Below are 23546 nucleotides of genomic sequence, written 5' to 3'. Positions count from 1 at the left end.
ATTGACACCAGCTTTTTCATCACCTCAGTTGCCTTCAAAAAAAAAAAAAAAGCATGACAAAATCAATTTGATGATGACGTTATTTATTTATTTACCGATATTCTTAAGCACTTAGCAGAGTTTTGCTGGGCATAGAGAAGTTTTCCTTGTTTTTCTTCGTCTTGTTCCAACTGACGTAATTCTCTCCTCCCTCAACCCCGACCTAACTGCGTTTTTCCTCTGCCCTCACGAGAGAGAAGGAGCGGAGCGCCAGAAGCTGCGGCGCGGCTCCGCGTCAGTCCAGTCGGAGCTGTTGTTTCCGCGGTCTCTGGTGCCCCCTCGTGGCCAATCGGTGGAATTGCGGCCGCGTATGTTCGGTGCCGCAGGCAGCAGTACGCATGCGCGCAGGCACGCGGAAGTGGCGTACGTACGTTCTCATCGCTCTGCGCAGCGAATCTGCCGAGCTTTGTTAGGGTTAGTCCTCCAGGCAACAGCACGCATGCGCCAGAGAACTCATAAATAGCTTTCAAATCTACCAAGCCCTGAGATGCAGTCGAGCAGTCAATTCCTGCTGGCTCAGCAACGGTTTTCTCTCTTGCTGTCGGAAGTGCTCCTTGTCTATTTCCTCCGACGGTCTGACGCTCGAGCCTGCCTCGGGAACAGGCACATGCGTAGTGCGGTGCGGAGGGTGGCGCTTGCGCAGTGCAGCGTCTAGGCTTGGGCACGCGTAGTGCTCTGCCGAGAGGGGCGCATGCGTAGCGCCGAGCCGCTACCGGCACATGCGCACTGCAGTGCCCGGGCTCGCGCGTGCGCGTTGCTCTCCCGAGGCTCGCTGCTCGCGGGTTGCTGCCGCGTCGGTGCTGCTGCACGCCAGTACCGCGACCGCGAATCTCCGAGCTGCTCGCGTTCCACTGCCGCTGGGAGGGCTTTTAAACGGCTGGGGGACGGTGCAGGGCTGGGGGTGGAAAGGGACTTTGCTGGTTCACCGGGGCGGAGAGGAAGTTGGATGCCACGAGGCGCTGAGGGGCAGCTGTGAGCCCAACCGGTCCGCTTCCGCGTGGGCTTGGGCATAAAAGGGCGGAAATAGACGAGGGGCATCCTGGATTAGAAGGGGGAGAATATCGCTGGGCCGGCGGCCCGGGAATCGACTGCTTGCCCGTCCCCGTCGTGGTCTGTCGAAACAATTGCTGTCTTTAAGTGGACGGGCGCACGGTCGCTATTAGCTGGAGGACTGATCACCATAGAGAGCGGCGCATTAGCTGCGCAGAGCGGTTAAAACGCCACTTCCGCATTTGTACGCGCATGCGTTGTGCTGCTTGCGGGACGCGGCGACAGACAGCGGCAGTTCCGCGCATGGGCCACGAGGTGGCAGCAAAGACCGCGGAAAGAACTTTTCTGACGGGATCGGCCCGCGTTTTTCTCCCCTGGCGACCCGTTCTCTCTGTCTTGTGATGGCGGGAGAAGAGCGCGAAGTTGGAAGCGGGGGCGTTGTGGGGGGAAAGACGAAGAAAAAAAGAGAGAGACTACCCCAAACCCAGGCAAGCTCTGCTAAGTGCTTCTAAGTAGCTGTGAAAAAATAAGTTCTTTTTTTTTTTTTTTTCTTTTTGCCAGCATCTGTTGCATTGTTTCTAAATGTTCACAGACCAAAATGCAACTGCCCGGCAAATTTAATGATAACGAAATTAAAGCCCATTGGCAGAAAGCGCGGGGCCATATTAATGTTCACTCAGCCTCTGTCTTGTTCCTACTTTTAATGTATTTTTTCCCAAGGGCCTTTCTTCAACTCCAGGTTTCATTTTTGGCTTTTTATTCTTTTTTATGCCCTAAAATGGGTAGTGTTAGGCCCCAGCAGGTCTACGCAGGCAGTCACAGCACAGAGTTGCTGTTTTGAGATTAGTGTGGACCATTACAGCGTTTCCACAAAGACTAACGAAAACTGCAGTTCTCCACCTAAGTTTGCAGATGGAAAAAATTAATTCACCTGCATAGAACGAATCGATGCGTCACAGCTGCCATCGGCAAGATGGCCCGAGAGCTGTGCGGGTCTATCAGGCTCAGCTGCAGCTTTTCATCTTTTCAGCTGCCCTTCTCTGGTCCTCCTGCAGCTGGACAGATAGCCCACAAGGGCACGGGGTATACGCAGGCCCTCCCCAGCCAGCTGCGGCAGGCGCTCCTTTTTTGAGGATTACTTGTTCACATACCCAGTTTCCAGCTCATTCCCTTTGGAAAGCTTTTCTTGCGCTCCATGTTACTAGCGCACAATAGAAGTTAAGCCAGTTAAGCCTCTCTCAAGCCCAAGGAGTCCAATGTGCAAGTGTTTTTTGTTTGGGTCTGTCTGTTTTTTTTCCGGGTGTAGGGGGCAGGGGGTGGGCATTTGAGATAGCTGAGCTGTGTGAAAAAAGTCAGTGTCAGAAAGGCCTCTCTCTGATGCCAATGAATATGTCGTTTCCTAAAGCCTGGTCAGTCTTCTCTGCTGGTTGCAGAGAGTTGAGCTATTACGTATGGCCAAGACGAAAGTGTAATCAGTGAAATAGGTGGAGTTGCTCCTTCTGGTAATTTAATGCCTCACCGTGGTATAGGGCGGATGAATGCTGGCTTTGTACCAAAGCACTTGGTAACCCTGAGATTCAAACCTTAATGCTTTCCAGCAAATTTATATTTTCAGGTAGTGCCGCAGAGATGCGGTGACTATTGTTCACGTATTTTCACGTGTCACTGATTACATGGGTTTTCGAAACAGGCACAGCAGAAAACTATTCTCATTGACCGGAATGATTTCTAGTAGGATTCTGTTGTTTTTGCCTCTGGGCCTTGTGTTAAAATAGTAATTTCTGGGGGCTGGCAGGTGCTATCAATATCAGAGATGGGCAAATAAGGCATAAATCTGTGTCCTATAGTAAGTTGGATATGAGCGAGCCGGGTACTTTATTATGGGAAATTGTAAAGCTGTTTTTCTAGGAATGGTGCAGCTGTGTCTCAGTTGTGTGCGCAGTTGGTGTCTAGACTAAAGGAGACTTGTTAAGCGCTCTGCTGACACGTAGGGATGGATGGAAAATTACAAGAGGGAGCTTGAGCATGTATGTATAGAATGTAAGGACCTGCAGTTAAGGATTTGGATTGGCACCTGAGTCCGTGCCTTCAGATGATGCAAGCGCTATGCCTTATCACCCAGTGGAAACGGTCAAAGAGCTGCTTTGGGACAGAATGTTTATATTGCTCAGGAAGTGTGGCCTTCCAAGGTACTTCAGGTATCCCGAAGAACAGAAGCAAGCAGTAATGATTCCTTTCTCTCTCGATTCCAATACTTGTAGGTAGTGCGCTTGAGAAAGACTTTGGAGGCTTTCCTCAGCCTCTTGCTTTCCTCATACCTTTACAAAAGCGGACTGCCAGAAAACAAGAAGACTTCACACGTGCGTTTTGAGTTTGGTTATTTTATGGTGTTTTTTAATTTTTTTTAGATTTTTTTCAGTCCAAATGTAGTAAATTCCCAGTCATACAAGTGATAAATTTTCAAGGTCTTTGTGCCGATGGACCATGCTTCAGTTGAACATCAAGTGGAGCAGGAGGTATTCTTCATCTATGTGGATGAAAATATGGAATCTTGATGGGATGCTGCCGTATTATGGAGAGGAATCTCCGCATCCCCTAGGCTCAGCCAATACACGGACACAGATTTCTGGATGGTGACCATCACTTTCTGCCACCGCTCCTGCTGCCTAGTTGCTCGTCATCGTCGGTATCCAGCAGGAGATCACGAAGCTGTGGAGGCACAGTCGTATCCAGGTCATCATCTGAAACTTCTTCCACCAGATTGGAAGGGACCAGTCCTCTTGTGCCATCCGTCAGCTCTCCCAGAAACCAGCCATCTTCATCTACGTCTCCGAAGATGTAAAGGTATTGTCCAGCAGTCAGTGGAAGCTCGTTTTCTGGGTCCTCATTAGGGCCCTCAAAAGGATTGTAGCTGTGACGTGCTATGAATCTTCGAATTAGTGCTGGTGATCGTCTGCGAGAATGCAGGCTGCAGCTTGCCATCAGCCACCCTCCCGACTTCTCCAGCCATTCCTGTTCTGGATTTCCGTGCGGCTCCAGCTTTTTCCCAGTCTCCTTTTCCAAATGCTGCCCCTGCAGCTGGTTGGCTTCCTCTGCCTTTTCTGCGGCCCCTCTGGATGTGGAAGAGGCCTCCTTGAGCTGCCGGACTGTTTCCCGCAGCTGCTTGGTAAGGAGGCTGAGCGTATGCGTCTTGTCCTTGAGCCGCTCCACCTCCTCCCTCATCTGCTGAGAGCTTCTGCTCCTCAGCAGGCAGTTCTCCTCTCCAAGGAGGCTGCATTGTCTCTGCAAGTCCTTCAGTGCCCTCAGCAGATGGGCACTCTGCTCCCGCAGCTCCCTGTGCTCAGGTGGGCAGGCCTGTTGTTGCTCTGCAGCCTGAACACCCGCTTCTGCTACAGCCCGACGGCAGGCTGGCCTTTGCCGTGTGCGCGGCCCAGCGGCTGCAGCCCTGGCCCCGTTGCAGGAGGCGGGCGGCTGCCCCTGTCCGTGCTCCAGGATGTAATGCAGGAAGCGTCTCCTCTGCTCCTGCAGTTCGCGCTGGAGGCGCAGGACGTGGGCGGCCTGCTCTGCACAGGGCTTCCTGCAGAGCTGCCGCTGGACTTCCTGCTGCAGTCTGTGGGCCTCTCTGCTGCTCTCGCCACTCAGCAGCTCCTTTGCTAGCTGCCGCAGCAGATCCCGTACCTGGCGGTTGGCGTTGTTGCACCGCTGCTGCAGCCGCTCCTGCGTCTGGCGGAGCTGGGCCTCCTTCATCTGCAGCAGTTGGCGGATGTCCGCCTCCCGCTGCCTCTGGCTCTGCTCCCGCAGGCGCTGCAGCTTTGACGCCCGCTGTCGCTCCCAGTTGGAGCGCAGTCGGTCGGCCAGGAGCTGCCGCTCCCGCTCTGCCGCCTCCTGCAGCTCACGTCTCTCGACGGCCCGGCGGCGCTGCATCTCCTGGGAGCAGAGCCGCTCGCCCTCCAGCTGGGCCCGCAGCGCCTCCAGCTCCCGCCTGTGCTCCTCCCGCTGTGCGGGGCAGGCAGGGGGCTGGGCCGGGCCCCGGCGCAGAGAGGGCTGGCAGCACTTTGCCTGTCTCTGCGGCATGGTCGCAGGGACCTGAAGAGACCCTCAGCCTCCAAAAGCTGTGGCCGAAGGCTGCTGAAAGCTACTCTCCTTCCTGGGGCCTGCAAGGACAGCTGCCCCTGACCCCGTAGCGCCCACTGCCTCTCGTCCCTGTCGCAAGGGTGTGCAGACAGTGAATGCCGTGGGGGGGTGCGCCCACAGTCTTCTATGCTGTGTGCCTGCCTGGCACGTAATGGAGGGTGGGGCAGCGGCCTGCAGTGCTATTGGGCAGTGCAGCCTTCCGGCCTAACTCACAATGAAGGGAGGGTGGGGCTATAGGGCGGGGCGGCCTTCTGGCCCCAGCTCAAAATGGAGGCTGAGGCACGGTGGCTTCAAGCTGCGTTGGGTGGCAGAGACGTCGCGGTGTTGGACAGAACTGCCTTCCGCAGCACTGGGCTGTGTGCATGACCTTTTGTGGTGCTGGAATATGTGGACTTCTCTGGCACTGGAGAAGAAAAGCAGGATGCCATCCAACTCATTGTGATTTCCATTTCGATTCCCGTAAAGGAACTATCTCACCATACCTACCAGCCAGTTAAAGGAAGCTAGTTGCAGGCGTACTCTGCTTAAGGAGCTGCTGGGGCAGATGGCCAGGCTGTCACGAGAAAGCAGCAGCCTGAGGTGCTCCTGGGAATCTCTGAGGGAGACGGATAGGAGGTGGTGTTGTGGGAATCAAATGTTGTTTCTGCATTAGAATTGGATAATATTTATATTTCGTGAACTCCGTTGTCATAGCTCTTTTGGGGAGTCCTTCTACTTAACTTGGGGAAGATCTCAGGTAGTTTGCATCACTTATCGTCTAGCCAAATCTTCCCAGGAATGCCCGCTCTGTATATAGGTGTATATATGTATATTTTGTCACACACATTGCAAGAATATCCTGCACGAGATCAAACCGGAGAAGGCTGGACCCTGTGTGGGGCTGGTGCTGCAGTCCAAAAACTGGGGTGGAAAGACACTGCTTTGAAGGGGTTGGGTATGCTCAGCCCTTTCATCCCCCAACATGTATTGCCCCAGCCCCAGCTCTCTCAGCCTGTCCTCACAGGTGAGGTGTTTGATCCGGAAGTGGTGCGCGCACGGTCCTGCTCCTCTGCGCAGGCACCCCGCCGATCTGCGTTATGCTCGGTCCTCCGGGAAGCAGTGCGCATGCGCCGTCCAGCTTTCCAATAGCATCCATTTCTTCGAAGCCCTGAGATGCAGGTGAGCAGGCAATACTTGGACCGCCGGCTCCGCGACACTATTCTCTCTTTTCCAATCCAGAATGCTCCTTGTCTATTTCCTCGGGCGGTTTTATGCCCCGGTCTGCTTCCAGAACGTACTGTCCAGGCGGACCGTGCACCCGCCGCTTGCGCAATGAGGCGACGAAAAAAGCGAACGCGTACGTGCGTGCCCGAAAACGAGCGTACGCCGTAATCCGCGCGCGAGAAGCGCATGCGCAGTGCCGTGCCAAGGCGGCCGCACGCGCAGTTCGGTGACATGCTTGCCGCATGCGCACTGCAAACGATGGCGCATGCGTTTTGCGGCCGTGAGGAGAGCATGCGCATCGCGGTGCCGAGACTGGCGCATGCGCAGAGCGGTGCGAACGGTCGCGCATGCCCAATGCGCTCTTGCAGCTGGCGCGTGCGCAGAGCACTTGGCACATGCGCATTGCGGGGCACAGACAGGCGCATGCGCCGTGGCGGGCAGAATCCGGCGCATGCCCCGTTCGGAGCAGAATCCAGTGCGCGCGTAGTGGTGTGTGGTTTTTTTGTTTTTTTTTTTTAAACCACTGGCGCATGCGTTGTGCTTTCTCATGAACCGCGCGTCCGTACTCCGTGCTGTTGTCTCGAGAACCGCGCCTGCGTAGTGCGGTGCCTAGAGAGACTGCCGCGTGCGCAGTGCCTAGATTCGCACGTGCGCGTTGCTCTCGCGAGACTTGCTTTTCCAGGAACGCTGCGGTGCAGAGCTGGGGCTGGAACGGGACGTCTGCTCCTCCACCGCGGCGGCAAGCACGTTGGGTGCCACGAGGCGCTGAGAGGCAGCCCTGAGCCGACCCGGTCCGTTCCCGGGTGGGCTCGGGCATAAAAGGGCGGAAATAGACGAGGGGCATCCTGGATTAGAAGGGGAGAATATCGCTGAGCCGGCGGTCCGAGAATCGGCTGCTTGCCCGTCCCCGTAGTGGTTTGTCGAAACAATTGCTATCTTTCAGTTGACGGGCGCGTGTTCGCTATTACCTGGAGGACTGATCACCACAGAGAGTGGCGGATTAGCTGCGCAGAGCGGTTAAAACGCCACTTCCGCGTTTCTACGCGCATGCGTTATACCGCTTGCCGGCCTAAGCAGCGGGCAGCGGCAGTTCCGCGCATTGGCCACGAGGTGGCAGCAGAGACCGCGGAAAGAACTTTTCTGACGGATTGCCGGGGACCCGCGGCGCAGTCCCTGGCGATTCGTTCTCTCTGTGTCTCGTAATGACGGGGGCAGAACACGAAGTTAGAAGTGGAGGGTGTGTGGGGGGAAAGACGAAGAAAAAAGAGGGAAACTTCTCCAAACCCAGGAGAGCTGTGCTAAGTGCTTATAAATAGCTGTAAAAAAAGAGGTTTTTTTTTTTCCTTTTGCCAGCATCCGTTGCATCTTTTCTAAATGTTCGCATTACCAAAGTGTAACTGCCCAGCAAATTTAATGATAACGAAATTAAAGCCCGTTGGCAGAAAGCACAGGGCCGTATTAAAAAATTAAATAATAAAATTATTTTAATAATTAATAAAATCTGCTGTTATCAGAGATACCGTCCTGACAAAAAGTATTTGGATGTTTCCAACAATTTGGGGCTCGTCTGGGATTATTATCACCTCTTTGGAGGTCTCCCTACTGCCCTGGACAGGATAGGTGCACCCTGCTGATTTCAGCGGTCCTGTCCGTGTAGTGAGGTGACTCCTTGGGACGGCCGATAAGAAACTGAGGCTGTTCCATGAAGGTGGGCTCTGTGAAAGCCACGGGGCAGGTAGGCATGGGTATTGACCCCTGGAGACCCGGTAACTTCGTGCGCGGACCAAGGTAAGGGAGTTTGATTCTTACCTTGGGGGTCGGTGGAGACTCGAGTGAGTGTGTATGACTGAGACGCGCTTTCAGTACGAAGCGAGTGCTGAGTCCCGATTTGCGGTTCTGTTGTCCCGCGAGGGGCACGGCCAGGGACGGACGAAGCTGTGTTGGTAAAAGGAAGAGTCTCGGCAGGGAGCTGTTGGTGTGCGGTACCCTGGACACTTGACGAAGTGCCAGCAGTACACCCCTATTAATCCGAGAATCGGAGCGAGGTGCTCCAGAGGGATTGGCCCTAGATCCGAGAATCGGAGTGTGGTAACCTGTGAGCTGGGGAGTTCACAGCAGCATTCCGGAGGGATGGGGAATAGGAGCTCCGTAGAACAGGGGAGAAGGGTCCCCAAATTCGTGCCTAGAGATAGCCCCTTGGGAAAGAAGCTTCGGAATTGGAAAATAATCCCCAGACCAGGGATAAGAACAGGGAAAAGATGTTTAAATACTGTATACAGACATAGTCTAGAGAGCCACTACGGGGAAAATCATGATTTTGACCAAAATAGGGGTCTGACGGAGATTGGGCCTGTCAGACTTTGTATTTATATGTAATCAGTAAGACTCCTTTTTCTGAAACAGAATTGGCTTATGTTGCTGAATGGGTGTATGAAGTAAAAAAAAATGTTCCTCACAAGAAGGAGTTGAAGTTCAAAAGAAAAAGGAAAGAGAAGCAGAAAAATCATAAATGGGATCCCTTATATAACTCCCCCCCCCCCTTCAATTTCTAAAGCAGTGGAAGTGGCAGTGACATCTCCAGAGAAGGAGAGTGGCCGTGCAGCTGATCCTGAGCAGGGTTCTGGAGAGAGGATGCACTCTCGATTACTGAGGGAGTTGGAGTAATGTGAATGGGACCTGGAGAGTTTTCCTTTCCCCAGCACTGACCTTACTAATACTTCACTTTATCCTCTTAGGGCAGTCTCCTTAAGTCATGGGAAATAGGGTATGCTAATGCCTGCTGTTTTTACTAGAAGAAAAGTTAGGAGTTTCAAGAAGAATTCCTTAGTTGAGGATCCTAGAAGTGTAGTAGAACAATTAGATCAATTTCTAGGGCCTAATTTCTACTCGTGGATGGAAATGATGTCTATTATTTGGTATGTTGTTTACTGGAGAGGAAAGAGGTATGATTAGGTGGGCACCTATGCAAGTGTGGAAAATGAATACAGAGGGCAGGTTGGGCCCTGGAAGGAGGCGGAGAGAGGAAGGATCCTGAGGATAAATTGTACTTATTATTGTCATTGTCTTTGTGATTGTTAAATGTTTATGTTGTGAAAGTGTTATGTTACGTTACATTATGTTATGTTATATCATGTACGAGGCTGTTGTGGAACAAAGGGTGTCTAAAGTGATACTGGGAAGACCCCCTGGGTTGTATTTTGGCTCACTGGAGAAACACTGCTGGTGAGCCAGGGGGAATACTGAATAAGAAATCAGGAACATAAATGGAGTAATGGGACCGGTTTTATAATTGAGTGCCCTAATCATAAGACCAAGTGCTGGGTGTTTGTTGAAGGTGAAGAACTGTATTGTTTGATTTGTGGATTTGGAAGGCAGTGGGAGAAACTGTCTTGATGATATATGGAAGTACAGTTGTTAATGGTGCAATTGGTAATGGTATATGGAAATGTAATTGAGGGTGTACAAATAGTGGAATTGTGGAAAAGCAAACAAACAAACAAAAAAAAACAACAGCAAAAAGGTTAAGGAAAACAGTGAGCTTGAGATATTAGAGTTTGGGTCGGCACGAGAACACATCCTCCACACTACCCCCCCCCACCGCGGCTTGTAAGAACAACTTGGTGCGAGAGAGAGGGCTGGGGGCCGGAGCCTCCCGCTGTAACTGTGCGGGGTGTATTAATTGTGAATGGGGATGGGACGGGACAGTGAGAGTGAGAATAGCTGTCATCTGCAGAGATCTCGGGAAACCCGACATCCCAGTGTAAGCACTGGAAGCCTGGGGAGGGGAGGGGAGGATGTGAAACAGAAATTACTAACATTATATTTCAGTAATGATGAAAGTCTGGAAAGTGAAAAGGGTTTGGGAAAAACACGGACTGAGGAAGGCAAAGTTGAGCAAGGTGTTACAGGGATGTCCTTACCTAGAAGAAGAGGTAAGGGGGAGCCTGGAAGGGCTCAGGGAGAGTTCCACCCCCACTGGACCGAAGGCAGCTCGGGAAGCAGGGTAAAGACGCTTATTTTCTGATATGGGTGCCTCTTACTCTGTGTTACATCAAGAATTATTACCCATAGATGATTTTTGTAATAGTTGTAGGAGCTCTGACAAGAGAAGTTTACTTTTGGGGGACCAATTAAATACAGGTTAGGAGAACAAGTAGGATTATATAAATTCTTGTACATGCCAGGTTCTCCAAAACCATTACTTGGGCATGATGTATTAGAACAGTTGAATGTAGAGATTAAGTTCAGTAGAGAAAATTGGAGCTAAGTGTCAAGCAAGACCAATTGATGGAAAATTTTAAGTCTGGCTTTAACACAAACTGGGAAAAGCAATGTTGTACCCCCAGAAGTCAGGTAAATCCTAAATCAGGCGTACACAGGATTGCAGGCATCAGGAATGCCTGGCAGAGCCAAAAATGCAGCCCAATAAAGGTTAAGTTAAAGACTGGAGCCAGCTTAACCAGGGTAAAGCAGTGCTCTTTAAGGATACAAGATTGCAGGAGGATAAAAGAAATAATAAATAACTTTTTGAATTTTGGATTATTAATTGGATAGAAATCCAAATAGAACACCCCAATCTTGCAAATGAAAAATTGGATGGCAAGAGCTATAGTTTGGTTCAAGGGCAATTAATAGAAATGTTGAATATATACAACCCGTGGTGTATATCTTTATTAACCAAGTTAAGGAATAAGTAGGCGGGGTTTACCGTTCTGGATTTGAAGTACGCCTTTTCCTGCCTGGTTTTGCCAAAGAAAGTCTAAGATTATTTGCCTTTGAATAGGAAAACTCCAATATGGGAAGAAGGAAAAAAAAAAAAAAAATTAAAAATACACATATATATAAATAAATAAATAAGAAAAATTCAGCTAACCTGGACAGTGTTACCCAGGGTTGTGAGAACAGCCCAGTAATTTTTGAGAACTGGTCAACTCGTGAGCCTGAGATTTGGGTTCCTCCATCTCACAGTGGAACTTCACTGCAGTACGTGGATACTACAGTAACAAAGGAGGACTGTGTACAGTGGACTGTGAGTTTGCTGAATTTCTTGATTTAAATGGCTATCAAGTTTCTCAACAGAAAGCACAACTGATCAAAGAGAAGGAAGCAGTTTGCGGAACACCCAGAGCATCAACACAGAGCTACCTCCAAGCCAGCAGTGTGCACTGCAGGGAGGCTGTCTATGCCAGTTGGTCAGACCTACAGGAGGAACCGCTGGACAACGCTTGAGGATTCCTGAATTCACTGACGGAAGCAGCTTTGTGAGACAAGGAAACTGTAAGGCAGGATATGCAGTAATGGCTACTGACAAGGTAATTGAAGCAAAACCATTACCTGTGGGGACTTCTGCTCAGAAGGCTGAAATAACTGCCTTGACAAGAACCTTAAATATATGGACAGATGCTAAATATGCTTTTGGGGTGGTACCCACTCATGGTACCATCTGGAAAGAGCGAGGTTTTCTTACACACATGGAAAACAAATTCAGCATGATGTAAATCTACCAAGGAGCTGCGTGGCTGTTGTACATTATAAAGGACATCAGAAGAGCGACACTGTACAGGAAACTGGGAATATGATGATGGATCAGGTGGCAGAACAGGCAGCTGAAGGAAAAGAAATTGGTGAACTGGCTTTAATTCCAGACGGCAAACTTAAAATATCTGAACCTTAATCAGAACCTCTAAGGTATTGTAGAGAGGATAGGAATCTAATTAATAATTTAGAAGGGAAGAGAGCAAGCTGACAGGTGGGTGCACACCCAGATGGACACACTGTTGTGCCCTTTATTATTTTATAGAAATTGGCTCTAAGGGAACATAATAAAACACAAGGGGGTACAGACATCAGAAAGTAACTGTACAATCCTAGTACCAGGACTGGGTACAAGAGGGGCTTGTTGGGAAAGGGAATCTTTTAGGACAACAATTGCAAATTGATTTTTTTCAGAACTGCCAGGAAAAAGGAGGGTTTCGGTATATGCTAGTTCTAACAAATACCCTTTTCAGGGTGGCCAGAAGCATTCCCTTGCAGGACCAATAAAACCAAAGAAATGAAAGGTATTGCTGCAGGAGATTATACCAAGGTTTGGGTGTCCTGCAACAATACCCTTCAACCAGGGAACTCACTTTATTGCAGAGATTGTCCAACAGGTCAGTAAGCATTGGGAATAAATTGGCAATTGCACATATCACACAGACCACAGGCGCGTGGTCAGGTGGAAAAGATGAACTATTTAATTAAATCACAGGTTGTAAAACTGGGCCAGGAAGCTGGTGGATTATCCTGGCCAAAGTTGTTGCCTTAGGAGCAGAATGAAACCTAGAGCCAAAGAGGGGTTAAGTCTTTCAAAATACTGTACAAAAGGCCTTATGTTGTACAAACAGGATCTCTACCCAGGTAGGGAGTGAAATACTGAGCATGTGGTAAGTCTACAAGAACAGCTTCAGGAAATAGAGAAACTGGTTCTAGGAACTAGAGCCCAAGGCCTTGACGGCTTGATACATAATATTTTAACAAGAGATTATATGTATATAGAAGATGTCTTTCACATTTGCCCCTGAAATCAAGGTGGGTAAGTCTGTTCCGGTGCTGCTAACATCCCACACAGCAGTGGTTAAGAAGGTCCCTCAAATACAATGGAATAATTGTTAGAAATGTTCATTTGATTAAGTGCAGCATTTGATGTAAATGTTTATGTATCTCTTGTGAAAAACATCATTGCAAAGTATACTTATATCAGTAATTGTTTGGTATGTGGGCAAGCTAAGGATTTAAACTTTTCACTTCTTGTTGTCCCTGATGATTTTAAGGCGAGAAATCAAATTGTTGCAGGGTTTGAGTCACTGTCCTTGTGGGTGATGATCAACAAGAATGTAGATTGGATTAACTACATTTGTTATAATCAGTGGAGATTTACAAATTATACAAAAGAGTGCAATAAAGGGAACTGCAGAACAGTTACATGCCATAAGTAGGATGGCCTGGGAAAATAGAATCTCCTAAGATATGATACAAGCTGGAAAAAAAAAAAAAAAAAAAGGGTGTATGTGTAATGCTGGGTACCGGTTGTTGCACCTTCATCCCAATAACACAGCTCCAGGTGATACAATAACTAAGGCATTGCAAGGGCTTACCACCCTGGCCAATGATCTGGCAGAAAAATCGGGAATAGATAATTCTATCACTGGATGGTTGGAGTCCTGGTTTGGTGAATGGAAAGGGGTGATTGTATCCACGTTTACTTCTTTCATAGTAGTAGCAGGAGCCCGATGGCCACTGGTTGCTGTGTTATTCCCTGTGTGAGGGGACTGGTACAGTGATTGATCGAGACAGCACTATTGAAGCAAACACCAATGGAGTCACCACATTTGGATAAAATGATGGTATTAGAGGAGATGGGAAATAAAGAAAGTGGAGAAGAGGGAGATGTCTATAAAAGTGAAACTTTAAAAATTGCAGAAAGCAACAGTGTATGAAAAAAGAAAAGGGGGGGGGAATTGTGGGAATCAAATGTTGTTTCTGCATTAGAATTGGATAATATTTTTTATTTCATGAACTCTGTTGTCATAGTTCTTTTTGGGAGTCCTTCTACTTAACTCGGGGAAGATCTCGGATAGTTTGCATCACTTATCCTCTAGCCAAATCTTCCCAGGAATGCCCACTCTGTATATAGGTGTATATATGTATATTTTGTCACACACATTGCAAGAATATCCTGCACGAGATCAAACCGGAGAACAAGTCATGGTATGCCTGAGGAAGCGCCTGAAGAGACATCTGAAGGCCTGCCATCATCCCCCCCGGTGCTCTTTGTTTAACGAAGACTTCGGAGACAATCACCATATCGATACGACGACAAGAAGAGCACTGAGACTTCTTGGAAACAACAGGACGGCTGCTGACTGACACCAGATAACACACAAATCAACAAATGTAAACTGATAAGATTGTGAACCTGGAGCACCCAGCAAATGGGGAAACTGGGCAGGGGATGGATAAAGGGAAAAACAGGGTATAAAGATTGTCATCTTGTGTCCATAGGTGCGCTCCTGCTTGCGGGACGCCCGCCATTGCAATCGCAAATAAAATCTGCCTCTCTGGATGTGGAAGAGGCCTCCTTGAGCTGCCGGACTGTTTCCCGCAGCTGCACGGTAAGGAGGCTGAATGTCTGCTTGAATGTCACTGGCACCTCCTGGTACCGCCTGCTACCTCCCTGTGTTATCTCCTCTCATTTCTGCGGCTCTGACCCCACACGTCAACCCCATGTCCCCTCAAGTCCCCCCGTGCCCCCTGGCCGACTTCGCTCCGGGTCGATGTCACCATGGGGTTGACAGGGATAGGGATGCCTGTGGGGTGCGTGGAGTCCTGGGAGAAGTTGATGGCCGTGCGCCATGGGGTGATGGTGTCCTCGTCTGTGACAGAGGGGTGGGGGCAGTGCCCCACAAGTGGGGGTCATTGCCCCCAGAATGGGGCTTGTGCCCCACACACGTGGGCAACTTGCATGGGGACTGCATTCTGGTGATGCTTTGTCCTTTCTCCAAATGTGCTGTGACTTCAGCAATCCCACGTTGTGCCGCAGCAGAAATGGGGTCCTGCAGTACATCAGTGATCTCTGACTTGAGGTGCACAGGGGCTGCACGAAGTACGCACGCTGCAGCCTCCCAACTTCTTCGGGGTTTGGGATCGATGTTTGAGCCAAAGGGCTTCACGCTGCCATGCGGGCAGGTGCCAGGTTCACCCGCTGAGGACACCAAATCCTAAAATAAGTTCACAATGGTCTTTAATTGCTGTGCGAGTAGATGACACATGTTTCTCACTGGGAAGCCATAAGCTGACCCCGGCAGTTTGGCAGACAGCACTCGCTCCATTCACACCATAATCGCAGCCCTTTGCTGTCCAGGCTGCACACACAGCTTCTCAGCACCTTGCTGCATTAGTATAGATATCTGTACTCCCCTACTTATTAGAAATTTCACCAGTAGCCTTTGAGGACAGACTGGAATCAAAATATGTGGGCCTTCATAGCTCGTCTTTTTTTTTTTCTTTTTTTTCCTTCATGCTTTTATGGGAACTTTGAGATCACAGCCTGAAGCAGTGACGGAGCACCTGGTGAGGGGTGTAGCCCTGCAAGCACTGGTAATGGAGGGACTGATGTTTATTCCGTTTGTTTGCTCTTGTCTCATTTCTGGAATGCTTCAATCGCCCCAAGGTAATGCTGGTTGGCTGACTGAGTATTGCAACTCTGGAAATGCCTGGAGCTTTTCCGTAAAGGGATTCTGTGTTCTCCAGATCTTCTTTACAGCTCTTTTTAAGTTGAATATCTTCTCGTGAAGTCTCTGTTCCCTCTTACGTGATACTCCTTGCATGATCTCCAACCTGGGACTCCAAACTTGGTTTGTCTGCTACCTTGTTGCCCCAACTCTTTTTATGGCACATTCCCTCTGTGTCCTTGTGTCCTGTTTGTGTCTTGGAGTCCTCCCTGTGTCTCCTGCGCCACGTATTAATTTCACCCATGCTGAGTATTGTTTAAGGGCACGTATTTAAATTATGCTCCGTGTCTCTTTGGATCCCGTTCTGTTTTGCAGCTCGATGGGGTTTAAGGGTTCCTGGGGCTCTTCTAGTTAGTGGTTTAAGCACTGTGAAATCTGTGGAGCAGATAATAGAACACCACGAATCCCTTGTATGCAGGTGGGTTTTGTGATGGCTGTGGGACGCTCACTTAGAGATGGAATGGGGGTCACAAGGGGCTCGCCTTGCTCCCTGGGGTTTATTCTTCCAGCCCAATAAGCTACGTGGCTGGTGATAGAGTGAGGTGCGTGTATCAGGCTGGGACCTGAGCTTAAGAAAAGCCCCAGCCCCAGTGGCCGTTTTCTTCATCCTCGCTTAGTGTAATGCAGTCTCCACTACTTGAGCATACTGAACACGAATATTCTGTTCCTGTTTTGTCTGGTTCTCTCCTAGACCTCCCTTACAGATTTGTCAGTAGTAACAGATGTCAGGGCACAGTTCTCAGAGCACGTTGTGGCCGACCACCCCAGGGTCCTAGGGTTCTTTCTGTTTTTATGGCAGATCCGGCTTCGTCTTTCTAGGAAACAAAGGATTGTCTTCTACTGGACCACTTTGTCTGGATCACCCCAGATATCTCCATCCCAATTGTCAGGGGATGCTGTTAGTTTCCTAGTCTGTATGATACCCAACCTCCCCACCCCTCTTCCTTCCATCCCCTGGCCCCCATTCAATAGCTAGCTCTGCCGCTGTGGGACCCACCAGTGTGATGAAGCAGTACCTCTGGTGTGCTGAATACTGGGACTGGCACAGAGAGGCTCTATGGCTGATGTGAATCTTCCCGACTGGACTACTTGGTGAGTTTCCCCGGAGCTGTTGAGCACACAGGCTTCCCCACCTACCCTGGTTGCTCACCATGCCATCGATGTCCTTTGTGGACATGGCTTCAGGTATCATACCAGAGACTCCTTAGAGTCGGAAGCGACCATTTATGATGATCTAGTCCGACTCACCCACAATGAACAGGGACATTCACAGCTAGATCAGGTTGCCCTGCGTGTCACCTTGGAAGGGACAGGGCATCCACTGCATCTGGGCAACCTGGTCCACTGCGCAGAGTCACAGAATGTCCCGGGTCGGAAGGGACCTCAAGGATTGTGGATCTCCAACCCCCTCCCCCGCTACATGCAGGACCATCAACCTCCCCATTTCATACTAGACCGGGCTGCCCAGGGCCCCATCCAACCTGGCCTTGAACACCTCCAGGGATGGACGGGGCATCCACAGCCTCTCTGGGCAGCTGTTCCAGCACCTCACCGCTCTCTCTGTGGAGAACTTCCCCCTGCCATCCAACCTAAATCTTCCCTCCCCCAGCTTAAAACGTTTCCCCTTGTCCCTTGCTATGAAGGATATTTTCCTTATATCTAACCTAAATTTTCCCTCCTTCTTTCCTTTAGCTCCCCTTTGGGTATCGAAAGGCTGTTACCAGGTCACCTCGGAGCCTTCACTTCTCCGGGCTGAACAGCCCCAGCTCTCTCAGCCTGTCCTCACAGGTGAGGTGTTTGATCCTTTGGTTCTTTTTTTTTTTTTTTCCTTGTGGCCGTCCTCTGCATGTGCTCCAACGGGTCCATGTCTCTTCTGCACTGAGGGCTCTTCATATGGACGCAGTACTCCAGGTGAGGCCTCTTCAGCACAGAGCAGAGGGGCAGGATCACCTCTTTTCAGCTGCTGACCGCACATCTTTTGGTGCAGCCCAGGATGTGGCTGGTTTTCCGGGCTGGGAGGGCACTTTGCTGGCTCGTGTACAGCTTGCCATCCACCAGGTCTTTTGGGACAGGCCTATGCTCAGCCCTTTCATCCCCCAGCATGTATTGGTAGTGGGGGGTTCTCTTGTCCCAGGTACAAGACACTGCGCCTGGATTTGTTGAAGCTGATGAGGTTTGTCTTTGCCCGCTTCTCAAGCCTGTCTAGGTCCCCCTGGCTGGCATCCTGTCCCTCTGGCGTGTCGCTGCTCCCCACAGCTTGGTGTTGTCAGCAGGGTTTCTGAGGGTGCGCTCGATCCCGCTGGTGATGTCACTGACGAAGATATCGAAAAATCTCAGCCCCGGCACGGACCCCTTTGAGATGCCATTCATCACCGATCGCCATCCGGACACGGAGCCATCGGCTCCTGCACTCCCTCCTGCAGCCGGGTCTTTGTCCATTGAACAGTCCACCCATCGAATCCGTGTCCTTCCAATTTGGAAAAAAGGATGTTGCGGGGTATTGTGTCAAAGGCCTTACTGAAGTCCTGGTAGATGATATCAGTGGCTCTTCGCTTGTCTATTGATGTCTAGGGACACCATCACAGACAGCCAATGGATTAGTCAAGCAGGATTTACCCTTGGTCCTCTGGATGCTCCAACAGGTCCATGTCTTTTCTGCACTAAGGACTCTACATCTGGACACGATCCCTAGATATGGGATTATGTAGAATATGGTCTCAGATAAGGGAAACCACTTTACTTCAAGTCCTACAGGAGCTAATGAGAACTTTAGAAATCAAGTGGGAGTTCCATACTTGCTGGCACCCTCCTTCTTCAGGGAAAGTAGAATGAATCAATCAGATGCTGACAAAGCACTTGTCAAAATGCATTTTAGAGACCAAATGACCATGGACAAAGCGTTTACCTTTAGCCCTTCTCAGAATACGAACCGCTCCCAGAAAAGACTTAGGAGTATCACCATATAACATGCTGTTTGGGTTGCCGTACTTGAGAGGGAGGGGTGAGATGCTCACTCTCGAGACCAAGGATAAGTTTCTTAAGAACTCTTGGAAATCTGGCCCTCGTATCTCCATGGAGAAGTACAAAACATACCGAAAAACAACAGGTTGGTAATGGACCTCATTGGAAATGTATCATAGCAACAGCATCGGGGAGATTGCAAGCCTGAGATGCTCAACCAGTGAGCAAGTGCCAGGAGAGCATTACCTGCGTTCGGTTTAGAGTATAGAACGGAATGAATTTCGCTGACTGGTGCACAGTTTCTCCCTTGCTAATGGGGCATATGAGCCCAGTATTGCAATAACAAATAAACTTTGCTGCTATCATTAAGTTTCTTGCCTAACCCGAAATTTTTGAGTATTTCTCACATGGTCTTGTTCAATATGTTTGTCAACTCCCTTGCTGTGGGGGATAGTGTCCACCTGTAGTAAGTACACTGATGAGACAAAGCGGGTGAAGTGGTTGGCACGCCAAAAGGCTGTGCTGCTAGACCTGGACAGGCTGGAGAGCTGGGTAGTATCAAACCAGATGAGCTGTAACGAAAGCAAGTGTTGAGTCTTGCACCTGGGAAGGAATATCCACAAGTATCAGTACAGGCTGGGATATGACATGCTGGAGAGGAGCTCTGCAGAGAAGAATCTGGGTGTCCTGGTGGATGACAGGTTGGCCATGAGTCAGCAGTGTGCCTTGGCAGCCAAGAAGGCCAATGGAATCCTGGGGTGCATTAAAAAGAGCAAGGGAGCTGATCCTCCCCTTTTGCTCCTCTCTGGTCAGGCCTCACCTGGAGTACTGCATCCAGTTGTGGGTTCCCTGATACAAAAATGACAGGGTTCTCCTTGAGAGAGTCGAGCAGAAGGCCACGAAGGTGATAAAGGGCCTGGAGCATCTCCCCAGTGTGGAAAGGCTGAGTGACCTGGGTCTGTTCAGCCTTGAGGAAAGAAGACTAAAAGGGGATCTGGATTAATGCTTATTATATTAAGTGTGGGAGTCAAAAGGACGTGGCCAACCACTTTTTAGAGGTCTCTGGGGACAGAAGAAGGGGATATGGCCATAAACTGGAACACAAGAAGTTCCGCACCAAAACGAAAGGAACTTCTTCACAGTAAGGATGATGGAGCACTGGAGCAGGGAGGCTGTAGATTTTCCTTCTCTGGAGATATTTCGCCTGGATGCCCATCTGTGCAGCCTGTGGTAGGGAACCCATTTTGCAAGGGGGGTTGGACTCAGTGATCTCTGGAGCTCCCTTGCAACCCCAGTTTTGTGATTCTGTGATTTTATTCATTGCTTCTTGCAGCAATGCAGCGTTTCAGAAGAGAGAAAAGCACGGCGGGCGTAAACTGGGTTTCTGTGGTTGGTAAAGCTGTGCTGAGAACTGGGCTGACTACTGCACCTGGAAATGTGTGCAAAGTCTGCAGACACAGAAGAATTACTTTTCCTTGCAGGTTGGGCTTGTCTAAGGTAGGTGATTGCTAGGTGAGCTTGTGCTTTAAAGCATCAAGTTGTATAAATAAGGAAACTTTAAAAGCAAGATTGCCAGTTCTTTTTTACCTAGGTGATTTTTTGCAAGGAGAGATTTGAAATGCTGCTTGCTAATGGAAGATGGAGAGAGGAGAATCAAGTCAAAGGCATGCTGTGCATAGCCACCACGTAGCATCTGCGCCGCTCTCCCCCTGCACAAAGGAGGAGCAGCTCAGCAAGCTTGGCCTGGGCCATGGAAGGGAGCATACAAACATCTGGACCAACCCCAACGGAGCGGGTTCTGCAGGTTGGTTGTCTTCTGCTGTTTGTCTCCCATCCTGTTGCTCAGGGGTAGATGTGTTCTTGATCAGTGCTAATAGGAAACTTTCATGACATTTTTGTTTCAGCTGTCCCAATGCTTTGATCCCTTGCTGCTGGGATGGGGCGTTTGCAGAATGACAATGTCCAGTCAGATGTTGGGGATGAGTCTACGCACCGGGGTATGTCTGGCAGGACTGAGGCTTGGGGACCAGGCCAGGTCAAATCCAGTGCACTTTGCTCTCATTCTTAGTGCTTGCTTTTGCTCAGGAGGGTGGGTGGTGAGCCTTATGAACCAGTGCCTGCAGATGGGGTTTGTGGAGAAAGAGGTCCTGCAGGCCTTGTGTGACACCCATGGAGCTATAGTGAGGCTGCATCAGTGTAAAACACCAGAAATCCCCAGAGGTGTGAAGGTGAGCTGTGGGCACCAGTAACACAGGAGGGAATGTGCATGCTTGGGTTTGGATGCTTCTGTGTGTTTTAAGTGACTGTGATACCACTGCTCAGTCAGTTTGAGTGCGTGGAACAAGTGTGACATCCTCTTTGACTGAGTCCTGTGAAAGGAGTCCTATGAATTTGAGATCTGAGTTCAAGCCTGTGGGCATCGTCCAGGAGTTGGGGAAGAGTACGAGGCAAGGAAAGTTGGGTAAGAGGATGAGGCTTCGGACCAGGAACCTCTTCCATCGGTATTAAATCTTGTTGTTCTCTTTTTGGATTAGGAATCCATGTGGGTCTTTTTATGAAGAACAGCCTCGTTGTGCAGCTTATGAATTAATTCATTCACGCCTGTTAGCTGGTTTTCTTTCCTACATGAAGCTGCAATTGAAATGGACACTTTGTGATCTGATCCCCTCTGGCATGCTCAGATCAGCCAAGTTGGCAAGGTCTGGCACAGGCTCAGAGGCGAGGCCACAGCAGCTCTTCCGTTGTGACACAGAGCAGGGACATAGAAGTGGAAGAAGGCCCCACAGCTGTACAGGGGAAATTCCACACAATCATCAACTTTCCATCTGAAAGGTAAAGAGGACTTTGTTTTCCAGCAACCATCATTATTGTTTGGGTGGGTTGTGTTGTTGTTTTTTTTTTCCCCCATTATTTCTTGCGCCAAAACATGTGGAAGCTAAATTAAAGTAACGGTGCCTGAAGTGAATTGTTGCAGTGAATCTCTGCTCCCTTTGGACTCTGAGATTCAACTAACATATTCGGTTTAGCCACACGAGGCTGCCATTCCTTCCTTGCTGGGCACGCAGTCACGAGATGTATAAAGCCATGCTGACGTCTACCCTGGCCTGAGCTGGCTCTACCTTGAAACGTTGGGGTTTTCCAGCTGTCGGGGCCACATGCCTGAAACCAGTTCTGGTTCTCCTCTAAGCAGAGCTGTTGGTCAGACCTGCTGGCACTAGAAACTAAACTTGGCGGTGAGATGGGGCCGACGAGGTGTTGATGTCAGAGTCAGAGGTGCTTTTGAATTTCCTTTATGGCTGCACGGTTCCTCAGAAAGCAGTTACGCCTGCTGGCTCCAGAAGAGCCATCCCTTAGATGCTGTCCTGTACAGCCGCGGAGCCTTTGCTCACGTGCTCTGCATCTTGCTTGACACAGTTTAGGGGAATTTAGCCAGCAAGACTTCAGGGCTGAGCTATAGGAGTGGAACCATCCTCAACTGCTTGAAAGAGAGCGAGTTTCTAAGTTGTGCTTCAGCAGAAACCAGGCGGTGCCAGGAACAAGCAACTGTTGGCAAGAGCTCAGTGCAGCTCTTCCCTCACCCCGCACCACGCACGACTCACACCAGTCACTGTTTTCTCTCTCCAGACAACGTCCACCCAGCAAGACGAAGGAATCACCAGCTGGCAGTTGGCGTTCCTGCTTCAGCCTGCGGAAACCATCCTCTGTGGCCAAACGCCGACTGCAGCGCAGTCCCAGGGAGCCCTCAGAGACAGAAGTCGTGGTGCTGGCAGGTAAGGGTGTGAATCCAGCTTTCAAAGCCTTGCTTTTCAGCAACATAGAATTCATGCAATACAAGTGGACTTGTACCTCCTTCTAGCATTCAAGCCCGTGCCTAACAACAACTTCGGTTAACTCCTGTCTTTCCCAAATGAGTCTCTTGTTAAGTCAAGATCTGGACCTGCACAAGGATTGCTGTCAAGACAGTGGCACTGTTGCTGGAAGCCTATTTGCTTCTTTCCGCCATCACTACCTAACCAAATGTCAACGACCGCTTTCATAATTCAGCCTGTCAGTGTCTTGGTTTTGTTTCCCTAGGGGGGACGAGGAGACCACGGGATTCTTTGCTCAGCTGACAGCGCAGACTTAATTAACAGCTATTGCTAACTCCATTCTTTGTTGTTGTTGTTTAGAGCTGGCCAGGGAGCATCTAGCATGCTGCTTAAAGCTACTTGACAGACAACACCAAGACATTGGACAGTGAAAGTTTGACACTAACCCTTGTGTATCCTTCCTAGGTGAATCGAGCCCTTGTCTACCCAGAAGAGCCAGGGCAAGCAGCGATGATGCGCTGTGTGCTTCCATCAATGGAGAGCTCTTAGGAAGCACAAACTGCTGCTGTTCAGATGACAGCCTTCCACATAACAACAGCGATGGAGAGAAGGAGCTCATCTGAGTTCATGCCCTCATTTTTCCCGGCTGTGCTGAAGATGCTGACCTGAGCCTGCCAGACACCAGCCTGGTCACCAGCCTGGACTGTGACCCAGTGCCTTTGCAGAGCAGCCCAGCCCAAGCACAGTCCGAGTGCCCCAGCAGCAGCACCTCCACGCAGGAGCAGGTCAGCATCGCTGAGGAGAAGCCGAGCCTCTTGGAGGGGGACTTAGAATCAGGCCTCCAGCCCCAGGCACCGGGCAGCAGCACTGAGAGCTCTGAGCCACTCTCTCCGTGACAAGAGAGGATGAGTCCCATCTTTACCCTGGACCTCTCATGCCCTCCTGTCTTTTACATAATAATAAAAGCACGCTTGTGCTCAATCAACGCCTTGACTGCCTTCCGAGTCTTCATTCACAGAGACTGGGATGAATGCAACGAAGAGCAAGGCACCCCAGCTTGCAACGCGATGGCTGTGGGGTGCACACAGCAGAGCTCTGGGTTTGTTCCCGTTCTGTCTGGCTTTGGGACGTCTGCAGC

General features: G+C 50.0%; 1 long non-coding RNA gene across 3 annotated transcripts; it reads left to right on the top strand.

Annotated features, from left to right (window-relative positions):
• Positions 1-17340: 17340 nt before the first annotated feature.
• On the top strand, positions 17341-23408 carry LOC149911956 (uncharacterized). Of its 3 annotated transcripts, XR_016462671.1 has the most exons (7): positions 17341-17426; positions 17836-20096; positions 20191-20403; positions 20504-20596; positions 21134-21431; positions 22224-22369; positions 22874-23408. It is a non-coding gene; the product is annotated as an uncharacterized LOC149911956 (long non-coding RNA). The 3 variants fall into 3 exon arrangements; XR_016462669.1 differs by having other exon boundaries at positions 17836-20403; XR_016462670.1 differs by having other exon boundaries at positions 19933-20403; positions 22874-23393.
• Positions 23409-23546: the final 138 nt, after the last annotated feature.

This window comes from Phasianus colchicus, unplaced genomic scaffold, assembly GCF_987193195.1.
Source record: "Phasianus colchicus unplaced genomic scaffold, bPhaCol1.hap1.1 HAP1_SCAFFOLD_49, whole genome shotgun sequence".
In the NCBI taxonomy this organism is placed as follows: domain Eukaryota; kingdom Metazoa; phylum Chordata; class Aves; order Galliformes; family Phasianidae; genus Phasianus; species Phasianus colchicus.
This window is presented reverse-complemented; position numbering and strand designations above follow the sequence as displayed.